At 27.8% G+C, this 9422-nt stretch overlaps 1 pseudogene; it reads right to left on the bottom strand.

Annotated features, from left to right (window-relative positions):
* Window positions 1-9097: 9097 nt before the first annotated feature.
* Window positions 9098-9422, bottom strand: part of LOC125423368 (beta-amyrin synthase 1-like) — a 7742-nt pseudogene continuing 7417 nt past the window's right edge.

Raw genomic sequence — 9422 nt, 5'->3', positions numbered from 1 at the left:
CAGAAAGAAAACTAGTCTTAAGATTCTTAATTACTTTCCAGTATTTCTTAGTAGAATCAATATTAATGCACGTAATTCCTACCACTCTCTGCCCTATTTAATTACTCCCTTCACTGTCGAACAACCACTCTTAATTTCTCCTATGTACTCATCTCCTTTACTCCCTCAATTAAGCATTTACTCATTGCTATTGCTACCAAACCAATCCCCCTTTCCATATATAGCATTATGTTCATTGCTATTGCTACCAAACCAACCCCACTTTCCATGTATAGCATTATGTTCCCGTTCTACAATTTTTCGTACTATTTCATTTTCAGCTTATTTAATGCAAAAGTCTATGAAGGGGATAGGGGAAGATTATTTTTTTTGGGTTTATCTTGGTAGCAAGGAATTTCTGTATTGTGGTTTTGTACAAAAGAAGCAAATCCATCTTCTAGCTGACGATACATGGATTGCTTGCCTAGATAAAGCCCAATGAAAGAGTATTGGTTAACCTCTACCGTCTGTAAAAAATGATAATACTATTGGTTGAGTTGTCATAAGAGAATTCCATATATATATAGTAGTCCTAGCTTCTAGATTTAATTTCAAAGTACTTGGACTGGATAACATATGTTTCAAACAAAAAAATAGATCAAGGGGATACAGTATGTAACACACAAACACACACACATATACATATATATACATATATACATATACATATATATATATATATATATATTTTATTGTTGAATGCAGTATTTAAAGCGAAAAGAAATTAATATATGTTACATATAAGTAGTAACTGTACACGGCATCTTCACCCAACATTCCTAATCAATATTGGCCAAGTCCTACAAGCCCTTGGATACACAAGAAAATGTGAAAAAAAAAAAAAAATACTAAAATTACACCTTTTGCATCCAAAATGAACAAACTCAAGACGCCATAGGCATAAAAATATCCTAAAAAATAAAAAATAAAAAAACGCACATTAACATTAAATATCCCATTTGAAGGAGCACAGTCTTTGTATTTGCAAAATCTAAAACACATGCACCATGTTTAATCAACAGACCTCCGATTTCATCAAGCTAAAGAGAAATCTAGTTTCTTGCTTGAATATATACGAAATTTCGGTAGTCTCACTATTTGGCTCTCTTTCCACCCAAAACAAAGCTAGGGTCACTGGTTCAAGCCACTTAAACATATTTTTTAAAACTTTAATAATTAATAAAACCTTAAAGATTTATGTTAATTAATTAGGAAATTGCCCAATTGCATGCTGCAAATTTTGTATAATTCCTGCTTTTGTTCGACCATTCTCTCTGTTTTTATGTGGAATTCACTTTTCATGTAACAATCAAGAAATTAAAACTCAATAATTTAAAAAAAAAAAAAAAAAAAAAAAAAAAAAAAAAACCAGCAACAACAACAGTCTGAACGTCGTAATCCAACTTGGATGAAACTATATATTTTTCCTTCATTGTATAATGTTAAAACATTTAAAAAGAAAAATCAAAAGAACCTTATCTCATCTATTATCTAGAAGGTTCAAAACAAAAGATTTAAGATTTCATCCTTAAAGAACTTTCTCTTCCTTGAACCTATTCAGAATGTAAGTCCTTAGAGGAAATTACAGAAAATCACATTTGAAATCAAAGAACAATTGAAATAGCATCTATAGACAATTAAACTATAAGTTCTATAATGGGCAAACCAGTAAAGAATAATTTATAGTGTCAAACTTATATTTGCCAAGTCCTACATACTTTTTGCCCTTGGATGGCATCTTTGCATGAAGAAAGAAATCCACAAGCATGCATGAAAATGTTCAAAACAAATGAGCATTTCCTTAAACATATCCAGTTCTTAATTACAAGCATTAATACTTAATCATCTTCTAGTCTTCTTCTTCCACAGTTAAGGAAAATTGTTCATAAGCCATCTAATTTCCTTCTCTTTGTTGTATAAAGCCTTGCGGTTTTCTTTGTGAATTAAAGCTATGGAATTCCATGACTTACAGACCGAACTGATATGATCATGACAGTTCACCAACTTTTCTAAGATTATGACTAAAAAATTCTTTGGAAGGCATGTAAATTTTGAAGATGATGAGGAGGATTCTCTTGTGATTTTTGCCATTGAAGAAGAACTAGTTAAAATTCTACCAAATCATTAGTTTGAATTGAATCACTTTGCCTGCAGGTTGCATGCATGGATTCAGACTTTGAAAGTCAGCCTTTCCTGATTATGAGAAATTATAATATATACTTCATGAGAATTTAATTTTCCTTACCATATAAATTAAAATTGTCCAAATCTGACCATGTGATCTACTTGCTAAATTTAGCATTAAATTTATTATGGCTACTGGCATTAGATAATATATGGGGAAGGACATGAACCAAAATAGTAAAGTTGAAAACAGAGGAATTGAAGGGAAAGATGACAAAGGCCAGGAGACCAGAATACAAAAAGACGTGGGTATGGAGAAAAATTTTGATAAATTGAGGTTGTCTCAAAGAGGTTTAAGCATCTGATATATCACTTAAGGCAAAGATCAACTAGTTTCAACCAAAACAATGAGAATTATTCAAAGCACGCTTCAGCTTTATTCTTCACAAACTCCAATGTTAAAAAGCTAAATATGAACCAGCTTAGAAACCACATCTACTAACTTGAAATTCAAAACAGAAAAAGAATCAATTGCTCTTCATGGCAAATACACAAATGTAAGTCTTCAGAGCAAATAACAGAAATTCACATTGTAAAATCTAAAAGAAATGAAGTAGCACCTATATATAGGTATTCAAAGTAAACTTGACATCCAAACTTTAAAGCATATTGAAAGATATTTCATTCCTAATCAAGCCTCAGAAGATTGTAAACTTGTATCTCTAGAGTAGTGACCATTAACTCCATATTAATAAAGAACCACAATCAGACAACCATAAACATTGTGAATCATTACTCAAAGAAAACAAAAAGCTAATTCGTTTACATTAGTCACAATGTAAGGGGCAATGTAAACCATGCATTCTTTACATGATAATTGCTCTGTTCAAATACCTAGTAATGACCATAAACACCCTGGTAATCAAAAACCACAATCTGACAAACCACAAACATTGTGAATCAATATTACTCTAAGAAAACTAGAAGCTAATTTGTTATCATTAGTCACAATGTAATATCTAGCCAGCTAAACGTAAACACTGAATTAAGCGTTTTAGAACTTCATTGAAGGCACACTCCAAGGCGCTTTACCAGATACAGCAAGTTTGTGGTGATATGTAGTCCCTCTTTCAAGAGTTGAAAATTCTCTTGCACTGTCATCCTCGAAGTTTAATACAAAAGAGATGGAGCAATTTGTCTATGATTAAACCCATAAGATCTCCATGAAGACCTGCCCAGTTTGGTGAGGTCAAAGAGCTTTTCATTGCTGAAACAAGGAAGTTAATTAATTGTATGGTAGATGAAAATAAAAGGTTTGTTTGTATGATTTTTATTTTAACGGCTGGAGAGAAGGAAAGGCTATTTCTATTTATATTACGGAGAACAAAACTCGTATTAGTTTTTTTATTTTTATTTTTATCTTTTTTAATTATAAACAAAGAAAGTCCTATTAGGTTTAGAAGAATAAACTAATATAGATTTCGTAAAAATAATTATTGGACAGCATAAATTATGTCCATATTGAGCAAAATAATAACAAATAAAAAAATACATTAGCTATGTCCATTAATTTTAAAAAAAAAAAAAAACTAACTGGGTATTTCCGCTAGCTTCAGTGCTTCAGGTTCTGTTTTTGTTTACAGCGTTTTATTTATTCAGATGAAAAGTTATGAGCATTAATTCTCTAGCATCGCTCTTCTAAAAATTTCAAAATATTGTATAATATACATAAACTAATTTCTCTTATATGTGTATGTATAATAAATATACTTTTTAATATTATTATATTTGTATGTATAATAAACATACTTTTTAATATTATTATTTATATATACATATATATATAAATTTGAAGGTTTGTATTGTACGGATAATTTAGAAAAAAGAATAATGATATTCATCTATCAATTACAAAAGGTATTATTACTTTATTAGTATATATCTACTTTATTAGAATAGCATGCTGACTTCATGAGAGAATTTAACATTGAGATGTGCCAGTTACACTACAAAACAGATTTTAACGCAATTCCATAAGTTTTAAATTTCCATAATACCCCAATTCAATTTTTTTTAATTTTAGCTTTATAAAAAGTCAAATTTGCATTTGGTCGCCGATATCTAGGCAGGTCTGGTCCCGGTTTATGTTTATCTTCCTCTCACTCTAGTCGTTCTCAAAGTTTGGAGTAGAATAAAGGAATATAACTTGTATCTCAGTAAGATCCAAGCCTCCAAGTCCTAAAAGAGCAACTTCTAGTTTTAGTTTTGATTTTTTTTTTTTTTTGGATTAAATTCATTATTAAATAAGTTTCTGAATACAACTCTAACACCCTGGAGTCTATGTCATTTGGAAGCACATAAAAAATATATATTTATTTACTATGGACTCTTGAATGGAAAAAAAAAATTTATATAACAAGATTTGCAATATGGAAATTTCTTTTAAAGAAGCATCTGTAGTTGATAGCCTGTGCAAGATGATAAATCTACTGCAAACAAATGCTCTGGCAAATTTGTCAAGCAATACAACATCTTGAATGGCTTAGTCTTTAGTTATTTTCTTCTTCGAGGCGGGGCCGGCTTAAGGCATTGGCCACTTGAAGCCCATGCTTAAAATGGGGCCTCTAAAAAAAAAACTAATATGTATATATTATACATGTATTTATTAAATAGAGCATAATTATTAATTTATTTGGGAAATATAAGAATTTTGATTTAAAAAAATTTTAAATTATTTTAATTGATTATTTGTTTTTAGGTGAATTCTAATTGATCATTTATTATGATAATTATCTTTAATTATTTTTATTTTGAAAAATAATATCAATTAAATTCAATTAAATATTTTATATTTTATAATTAATTATATTTTAATAATAAAAAAGAGAGAAAAATATGTTAAATATTTTTTTATTTATGCACTTTTTCTCATATTGCTCATTTATTTTCATCCTTTCTCATTCAATCATCTTTCATATTTATTTAATTTTGATATTCAAAATATATCATTTGCAATATTGATCCAGAAAGCTCTAAATAAAATATAAACTTATAAGATATTATTTATTTTAATGAATATATATTATTCATTCTCATAATAATTTTAATTTTTGTTTGTTTACAATAAATTTATGATTTTAGTTATTTGCTAGTTATTCTTGCTGTTAGTAAAAAACTAGACTTTGCATTCCTCTAGATTTTGCTTTTATTTTTTTATTTATATCTTAATTCAAATAAATTAATTAGATTTATTTTGAGAACTAAAATTTATTAAAAAAAATTAAATTCTTCTCCCTATGCATAGATTTATTATTTGTTATTAGTGTAGTTTCAGTTGAAAATTTTTTTTCAAAATTGAAATTAAGACCTAAAATATTGTTTTTGGCCCAGATCTCAAAAATTGTTGAGACAGCCTTGCTTCGAGGCAAATATGGCGAAGCTTTGGAGCATTTGGGATCTTGGTACGTAAGATTTACTCCCACTTTGATTATTTTGGTGTGGAAAATCATTCGGTCAAAACAGTCTACAAAGACGGAAGCTATCCCATTCATCGTAAAAATCATCATCAAAATCATGCATTTAATGTTTTGTCAAAAAAAAGTGTACATATATTGACCCAAGAAAGCGGAACTCATTCTGAGCAGCTGCACAACTAGCGACTGAAAAAGGCGAAAATAAGTCTGAATTTTAATATTTTTGAGGTATATGTAGACCTAAAGTACTAGACTAACCGTGCTTGACTTATTGTGTTGGTGTGCTGTGGAAAATTATCCTGTCATAAAAGTCTACAAACAAGACCTAAGCTATCCCATCCATCATAAAATTTATTATCAATTAATGTATTTAATGTATTGACTAAAAAACGTGGAACTCACTGCACATTTTGTGAATGAAAATATCGAAAATAAATCTGAAATTTGAAATTTTTGTGGTACATACAGACTTCGACTTAGCTAGAGTACTCGATTAAACGTGTTTGACTTTTATTATGCTGGTGTGGTGTAGAAAATTATCCACAGTCACAAAAGTCTACAAAGACCGAAGCTATCCGACATCATAAAGTTCATTACCAAATAACACATTTAATGTATTGACAAAAAAGTTGTATACTTCTATACATATCTTCGTGTTCCTGGACGATGAAATTCAGGACCACAATATCTTGTAAAATATGCAAATCAAAATCAAGATTACAGATATTGTGTCATCCAACAAATCATGGTTTTGTCATCTAGTAAAATATTAATTTAATATATAAAGACCCTGTTTTCTATACAGTGATATGAATATGGCTCAATTTGTGATTGATATCGAAATTAAAATTAAAATTAGATGGGATAAGAATTAATTCAGTTTTGTATTTGATGTAAACAAAATTAGATTATTTTTTTATAGTAATTAATGAAAATGAATATAATTTTTTCAATAAATTATCGATTTTCAATTAATCAAAATGATTTAAATTAGATTATTTCTTTGTCTAATAATTGTTTAAAAAAAGTTTATTCACTTGACTTATTGTATTATTAATATTAATAATCCAAATTGTATATATTATTTAGAATACCGAAAAAGTTTTAAATATAATTTTTATATTGATTACAAAAAAAAAAAAAAAAACTCAAACATGAGAGGACGAAACAAATACAAACAAAAGAAAAAGAAGAAAAATACAAGGAGAAAAAAAAAATCATGGAAGACAGAATAAGTTAAAACAGATTAAAAAAAGAGAAGAAGATTAAAAAAAATTGAAAACTGAAGATACAAAAAAAATAACAAAAAAACTCTAGGTAAGAAAAAGAAAAGCAGAAGATAAAAATAAAAAAAAAAATAAAAAATATCATTCTAAAATAGAATAACTTTGTAAATTCAAAATTCTTTTATCCTATCAACTAATGCATCAAATATGGATTACAACTATTTATCTTAATTTTAATTTTCATCCTTCTGACCAAATGCGGTTAAAAAGAAAATCATAAAAATCACTTAGAGAATGACCCAATTAGCGAACTATCCATATATACAAAGAAATTCATATATAGAATGAAAAGTCATGAATTGGAAATATAAGAAAAAAAATTATAATAGTAAAAATAAAAATAAATAAATAAGTATAAATGTGCCAATGGCCGAAAGGTGTGCCAGGTCTCGTGGCCCACGTGTGAAGACAAAAACGGTACGAGGGAAAAGGACCTACAGTGGACAACTTAGAAAATTCATCATGACCAAAAGAAGACTTAGAAAATTCATCAAATAACTCTGCGTACAACTCAATACATAACTCTATCAACTTATTTATTGATGACATTAGAATGGGAGTTAAGGTGTCCAAATTAAAGCCTGGTTGTTATTATTATTTTTGTTTTCGTTTTGAAATATATATATAGTTGTTAGTTATTTAGGAGACATGCTTATTAATTATAAAATATATAGTTGATTTGAGCCATGTCATTTGAACTTAGATAAAGGTGTGACCCTGATCGACCTTTATTTGATCAAAATTCTATTTTCATTATAATGTACGAGTGCCTAATCCATATCCTTTTTGGATATGCGGGTTAATTCATTAAATCCCTTAACACGCCTATGCAATGAAAGATACGGATTAAGTGCTCACCAAATAATAAGCATCTACCCTTACATAGACGAGTTGTGTATATACATATATATATATATATATATATATACACACACACAAAGAGATTCCAAAATTAATATTAACTTTTTAAGTTGAGAATAAGTAAATTCAATTATTTAGAGTATTTTTAGAGCATTTAGATTCCAGTGATTGGGATTTATAATGGAAAAATATACTCTATGTCAAAATAAGTTTCATTTTGTAAACATTTTAAAATGGTTTTCAATTTTTCTTTTTTTTAAACCTATATAGAAATGAAAAGTTTAACTATCATATAAAACATAAGTTAATTATACAACTTAGCAAAACTTTTTAAAAAAATTTAAAAACCAAAAATAAACATAAACATTATGGAACAACCGGAAAGTGAAAAGAATATTTGTTTTTAAAATATTTGCATATGAGGTGTTTCATAACAACATAAATTACGTGTGTTACCTCTTTTTGCCCGAGTCTATCTCTATGTGTACCTAGCATTTATGACTATCCAATTCATCTATATACATAAAGAAAATGTTTATGATTCAGAAAAATAATAATAATAATAATAATGTTTACGAGAATTTAGATGTAAAACTTATTATAAAAAGGTTATAATTTAGTGAACTATGATTACCAAAATTATTGTTTTAACTTAGTTGTCTTTGGTGCAAGTAATATAGAGGTAAAATATACATTATAATAATAATTAATTAATGTCAAATCCAAAGTATAAATATTCTTAAAATTATAATAAAAACTACTACATATATATCAAATGTAGTATTGCAAATGTGTAAAGACATATTAAAAAAGTCTAAAATTTTGCATTTTGCATTTTCTTTAATATTAATTCTCTCAATGTAAATTTTATAAACACTTTGTATCAAACAACTTTAGATAAATATTTTGATTTCATCTTAAATCTTTAAAGTAATATAATATATATATATATATATATATATTTGCAGTATACATATAATTTTTCATTATATAGAGGCAAGTTCTTTGAAATAGGATGTAGAAAAATCATAACTTATTACAATATAAAGTTTTATTATTTCTACATAAAGTATTACAATAGAAAATTTATTCTTGTTGTTTTTTACTGGGGACTCGAGTTTCTTATATTGTCGGGCTAACGCTAGATTATATGTAATTCATTAAATATTTCATCCAAAATCATATGTAATCAGATGACAATCAAAGAGCATAAGCTGTAAATATTTCCTTATATATATATATCATATTTGATTAGCCGATTGCTAACCTAAATTTAACTATGATAACTCCTTAACAGCCGTGTAGATTTAGTAAATATATATAATTTTTCCAGCATATGGGCAAGACTGCCTCTGCAATTTTTGCCAAGTTGCTCCAACGATTTGCTATTCGTTTAATTAGAAGGACGTGGAACCAAATTCCGGTATTCAGCAAGAGCCCACACTGGAAAAATGTTCCTGTAAGCTGCATAGTGCAGCATGCAGTTCCTCATGAAAACTCCCATAAGTTCCTATCATTAACAGATCACAAATCTATTACTCAAATTAATATAATTTAATTTATACCAAATTAGGTTGGTTCAATTGGTATATGCTTTCCATATGTATACTCATAAGGTCGTGTGTTTCAAACATGCTTC

Source organism: Ziziphus jujuba, chromosome 3 (genome assembly GCF_031755915.1).
Source record: "Ziziphus jujuba cultivar Dongzao chromosome 3, ASM3175591v1".
In the NCBI taxonomy this organism is placed as follows: domain Eukaryota; kingdom Viridiplantae; phylum Streptophyta; class Magnoliopsida; order Rosales; family Rhamnaceae; genus Ziziphus; species Ziziphus jujuba.
The sequence above is the reverse complement of the archived record's forward strand: the minus strand, read 5'-3'. Positions and strand labels throughout refer to the sequence as shown.